Source organism: Triticum dicoccoides, chromosome 1B (assembly GCF_002162155.2).
Source record: "Triticum dicoccoides isolate Atlit2015 ecotype Zavitan chromosome 1B, WEW_v2.0, whole genome shotgun sequence".
Classification (NCBI taxonomy): domain Eukaryota; kingdom Viridiplantae; phylum Streptophyta; class Magnoliopsida; order Poales; family Poaceae; genus Triticum; species Triticum dicoccoides.
This window is the reverse complement of record NC_041381.1, coordinates 203,315,316-203,321,732: the sequence shown is the minus strand read 5'-3', so window position 1 is coordinate 203,321,732 and position 6,417 is coordinate 203,315,316.

The following is a 6,417-nucleotide window of genomic DNA, read 5'->3' as shown; positions in this document are numbered from 1 at the left end:
CTCATATCGTGCGTATGATGTCTGACATTGCTATGTCATTTGATTAGTTTAGACATGCTTTGTGTGAATGCCACCTGTAGTGCCTAATTACCATATATGTGAATTGTGCATTGCCATCTTGTTGCAAGACATTATATATGTGAATTATACAATGCTATTGTTGGGGAACGTAGTAATTTCAAAAAAAATTCTACGCACACGCAAGATCATGGTGATGGCATAGCAACGAGAGGGGAGAGTATTGTCCATGTACCCTCGTAGACCGTAAGCGGCAGCGTTATGACAACGCGGTTGATGTAGTCGTACGTCTTCACGATCCGACCGATCCAAGTACCGAACGTACGGCACCTCCGAGTTCAGCACACGTTCAGCTCGATGACGATCCCCGGGCTCCGATTCAGCAAAGCGTCGGGGATGAGTTCCGTCAGCACGACGGTGTGGTGATGATGATGATGTTCTATCGGCGCAGGGATTCGCCTAAACTCCATGACGATATGATCGAGGTGGAATATGGTGGAGGGGGGCACCGCACACGGCTAAGGAACGATCCGTAGATCAACTAGTGTGTCTCTAGGGTGCCCCCTGCCCCCGTATATAAAGGAGCAAGGGGGGAGGTCGGCCGGCCCTAGGGGGCGCGCCAAGGAGGGGGGAGTCCTCCTCCTAGTGGGAGTAGGACTCCCCTTTCCTAGTCCCACTAGGAAGGAGGAAGGGGGAAGGAAAGAGAGGGAGAGGGAGAGGGAAAGGGGGGGCCGCGCCCCCTCCCCTAGTCCAATTCGGACTCCTCATGGGGGGGGGCGCCACCTCCTGGGCTGCTGCTCTCTCTCTCCCCTCAGGCCCACTAAGGCCCAATACTTCCCCGGGGGGGTCCGGTAACCCTTCCGGCACTCCGGTTTTCTCCGAAATCACCCGGAACACTTCCGGTGTCCGAATATAGTCGTCCAATATATCAATCTTTATGTCTCGACCATTTCGAGACTCCTCGTCATGTCCGTGATCACATCCGGGACTCCGAACAAACTTCGGTACATCAAAACTTATAAACTCATAATAAAACTGTCATCGTAATGTTAAGCGTGCGGACCCTACGGGTTCGAGAACTATGTAGACATGACCTAGAACTATTCTCGGTCAATAACCAATAGCGGGACCTGGATGCCCATATTGGCTCCTACATATTCTATGAAGATCTTTATCGGTCAAACCGCATAACAACATACGTTGTTCCCTTTGTCATCGGTATGTTACTTGCCCGAGATTCGATCGTCAGTATCCAATACCTAGTTCAATATCGTTACCGTCAAGTCTCTTTACTCGTTACGTAATGCATCATTCCGTAACTAACTCATTAGCTACATTGCTTGCAAGGCTTATAGTGATGTGCATTACCGAGAAGGCCCAGAGATACCTCTCCGACAATCGGAGTGACAAAACCTAATCTCGAAATACGCCAACCCAACATGTACCTTTGGAGACACCCGTAGTACTCCTTTATAATCACCCAGTTACGTTGTGACGTTTGGTAGCGGTAAATCAGTAAGAGACATCATAGATCGCACCATATCTTGTAAAGTACGATTACGATGTTCGGACACACCGTTTCGTTGTGGTGTTCCGAGTGGCGTGAGTTGCGAAACTATTCCGCGTTGTTTCAAATGTAAACCAAACTCGTAACTCAAATATTCTCCTCCACGATCAGATCGTAGAAACTTTATTTTCTTGTTACGATGATTTTCCACTTCACTCTGAAATTCTTTGAACTTTTCAAATGTTTCAGACTTGTGTTTCATTAAGTAGATATACCCATATCTGCTCAAATCATCTGTGAAGGTGAGAAAATAACGATACCCGCAGCGAGCCTCAACATTCATTGGACCACAAACATCAGTATGTATGATTTCCAACAAATCAGTTGCTCGCTCAATAGTTCCGGAGAACGGCGTTTTAGTCATCTTGCCCATGAGGCACGGTTCGCAAGTACCAAGTGATTCATAATCAAGTGATTCCGAAAGCCCATCAGTATGGAGTTTCTTCATGCGCTTTACACCGATATGACCTAAACGGCAGTGCCACAAATAAGTTGCACTATCATTATCAACTCTGCATCTTTTGGTTTGAACACTATGAATATGTGTATCACTACTATCGAGATTCAATAAAAATATACCACTCTTCAAGGGTGCATGATCATAAAAGATATTTCTCATATAAATAGAACAACCATTATTCTATGATTTAAATGAATAACCGTCTCGCATCAAACAAGATCCAGATATAATGTTCATGCTCAACGCTGGCACCAAATAACAATTATTTAGGTCTAAAACTAATCCCGATGGTAGATGTAAGGTAGCGTGCCGACCGCGATCACATCGACTTTGGAACCATTTCCCACGTGCATCGTCACCTCGTCCTTAGCCAATCTTCGCTTAATCCGTAGTCCCTGTTTCGAGTTGCAAATATTAGCAACAGAACCAGTATCAATTACCCAGGTACTACTGCGAGCATTAGTAAGGTACACATCAATAACATGTATATCACATATACCTTTGTTCACTTTGCCATCCTTCTTATCCGCCAAATACTTGGGGCAGTTCTGCTTCCAGTGTCCAGTCTGCTTGCAGTAGAAGCACTCAGTCTCAGGCTTAGGTCCATACTTGGGTTTCTTCTCTTGAGCAGCAACTTGTTTGCTGTTCTTCTTGAAGTTCCCCTTCTTCTTCCCTTTGCCCTTTTTCTTGAAACTGGTGGTCTTATTAACCATCAACACTTGATGCTCCTTCTTGATTTCTACCTCCGCGGCTTTTAGCATTGTGAAGAGCTCGGGAATAGTTTTGTCCATCCCTTGCATATTATAGTTCATCACGAAGCTCTTGTAGCTTGGTGGCAGTGATTGAAGAATTCTGTCAATGACACTATCATCAAGAAGATTAACTCCCAGTTGAATCAAGTGATTATTATACCCAGACATTTTGAGTATGTGTTCACTGACAGAACTATTCTCCTCCATCTTGCAGCTATAGAACTTATTGGAGACTTCATATCTCTCAATCCGGGCATTTGCTTGAAATATTAACTTCAACTCCTGGAACATCTCATATGCTCCATGATGTTCAAAACATCGTTGAAGACCCGGTTCTAAGACGTAAAGCATGGCACACTGAACTATCAAGTAGTCATTAGCTTTGCTCTGCCAGACGTTCTTAACGCCGTCAGTTGCATCAGCAGCAGGCCTGGCACCCAGCGGTGCTTCTAGGACGTGATTCTTCTGTGCAGCAATGAGGATAATCCTCAGGTTACGGACCCAGTCCGTGTAATTGCTACCATCATCTTTCAACTTTGCTTTCTCAAGGAACGCATTAAAATTCAATGGAACAACAGCACGAGCCATCTATCTACAACAAACATAGACAAGCAAAATACTATCAGGTACTAAGCTCATGATAAATTTAAGTTCAATTAATCATATTACTTAAGAACTCCCACTTAGACAGACATCTCTCTAGTCATCTAAGTGATTACGTGATCCAAATCAACTAAACCATGTCCGATCATCACGTGAGATGGAGTAGTTTCAATGGTGAACATCACTATGTTGATCATATCTACTATATGATTCACGTTCGACATTTCGGTCTCCGTGTTCCGAGGCCATATCTATATATGCTAGGCTCGTCAAGTTTAACCTGAGTATTCTGCGTGTGCAACTGTTTTGCACCCGTTGTATTTGAACGTAGAGCCTATCACACCCGATCATCACGTGGTGTCTCAGCACGAAGAACTTTCGCAACGGTGCATACTCAGGGAGAACACTTCTTGATAATTAGTGAGAGATCATCTTAAAATGCTACCGTCAATCAAAGCAAGATAAGATGCATAAATGATAAACATCACATGCAATCAATATAAGTGATATGATATGGCCATCATCATCTTGTGCTTGTGATCTCCATCTCCGAAGCACCATCGTGATCACCATCGTCACCGGCGCGACACCTTGATCTCCATCGTAGCATCGTTGTCGTTACGCCATCTATTGCTTCTACGACTATCGCTACCGCTTAGTGATAAAGTAAAGCAATTACAGGGCGTTTGCATTTCATACAATAAAGCGACAACCATATGGCTCCTGCCAGTTGCCGATAACTTCGGTTACAAAACATGATCATCTCATACAATAAAATATAGCATCATGTATTGACCATATCACATCACAACATGCCCTGCAAAAACAAGTTAGACGTCCTCTACTTTGTTGTTGCAAATTTTACGTGGCTGTTACGGGCTTAGCAAGAACCGTTCTTACCTACGCATCAAAACCACAACGATAATTCGTCAAGTTAGTGCTGTTTTAACCTTCGCAAGGACCAGGCGTAGCCACACTCAGTTCAACTAAAGTTGGAGAAACAGACACCCGCTAGTCACCTGTGTGCAAAGCACGGCGGTAAAACCAGTCTCACGTAAGCATACGCATAATGTCGGTCTGGGCCGCTTCATCCAACAATACCGCTGAACCAAAGTATGACATGCTGGTAAGCAGTATGACTTGTATCGCCCACAACTCACTTATGTTCTACTCGTGCATATGACATCTACACATAAAACCTGGCTCTAATACCACTATTGGGGAATGTAGTAATTTCAAAAAAAATCCTACGCACACGCAAGATCATGGTGATGGCATAGCAACGAGAGGGGAGAGTATTGTCCACGTACCCTCGTAGACCGTAAGCGAAAGCGTTATGACAACGCAGTTGATGTAGTCATAGGTCTTCATGATCCGACCGATCCAAGTACCAAACGTACGGCACCTCCGAGTTCAGCACACGTTCAGCTCGATGACGATCCCCGGGCTCCGATCCAGCAAAGCATCAGGGATGAGTTCCGTCAGCACGACGGTGTGGTGACGATGATGATGTTCTACCGGCGCAGGGCTTCGCATAAACTCCGCGACGATATGACCGAGGTGGAATATGGTGGAGGGGGGCACCGCACACGGCTAAGGAACGATCCGTAGATCAACTTGTGTGTCTCTAGGGTGCCCCCTGGCCCCGTATATAAAGGAGCAAGGGGGAGGCCGGCCGGCCCTAGGGGCATGCCAAGGAGGGGGGAGTCCTCCTCCTAGTGGGAGTAGGACTCCCCTTTCCTAGTCCCACTAGGAAGGAGGAAGGGGGAAGGAAAGAGAGGGAGAGGGAGAGGGAAAGGGGGGGGGGGCGCCCCCTCCCCTAGTCCAATTCGGACTCCTCATGGGGGGGCACCTCCTGGGCTGCTGCCCTCTCTCTCCCCTCAGGCCCACTAAGGCCCAATACTTCCCCGGGGGGTTCCGGTAACCCTTCCGGCACTCCGGTTTTCTCTGAAATCACCCGGAACACTTCCGGTGTCCGAATATAATTGTCCAATATATCAATCTTTATGTCTAGACCATTTCGAGACTCCTCGTCATGTCTGTGATCACATCCGGGACTCCGGACAAACTTCGGTACATCAAAACTTATAAACTCATAATAAAACTGTCATCGTAACGTTAAGCGTGCGGACCCTACGGGTTCGAGAACTATGTAGACATGACCTATAACTATTCTCGGTCAATAACTAATAGCGGGACCTGGATGCCCATATTGGCTCCTACATATTCTACGAAGATCTTTATCGGTCAAACCGCATAACAACATACGTTGTTCCCTTTGTCATCGGTATGTTACTTGCCCGAGATTCGATCATCGGTATCCAATACCTAGTTCAATCTCGTTACCGGCAAGTCTCTTTACTCGTTACGTAATGCATCATTCCGTAACTAACTCATTAGCTACATTGCTTGCAAGGCTTATAGTGATGTGCATTACCAAGAGGGCCCAGAGATACCTCTCCGACAATCGGAGTGACAAAACCTAATCTCAAAATACGCCAACCCAACATGTACCTTTGGAGACACCTGTAGTACTCCTTTATAATCACCCAGTTACGTTGTGACGTTTGGTAGCACCCAAAGTGTTCCTCCGGTAAACGGGAGTTGTATAATCTCATAGTTACAGGAACATGTATAAGTCATGAAGAAAGCAATAGCAATATACTAAACGATCAAGTGCTAGGCTAACAGAATGTGTCATGTCAATCACATCATTCCCCTAATGATGTGATCCCATTAATCAAATGACAACACATGTCTATGGTTAGGAAACATAACCACCTTTGATTAATAAGCTAGTCAAGTAGAGGCATACTAGTGACGTTGTGTTTGTCTATGTATTCACACATGTATTATGTTTCCGGTTAATACAATTCTAGCATGAATAATAAACATTTATCATGATATGAGGAAATAAATAATAACTTTATTATTGCCTCTAGGGCATATTTCCTTTAGCTATCTTGTTGCAAAGGCATTATATATGTGAATTATGCAATGTCATGTTATTTAGCCAA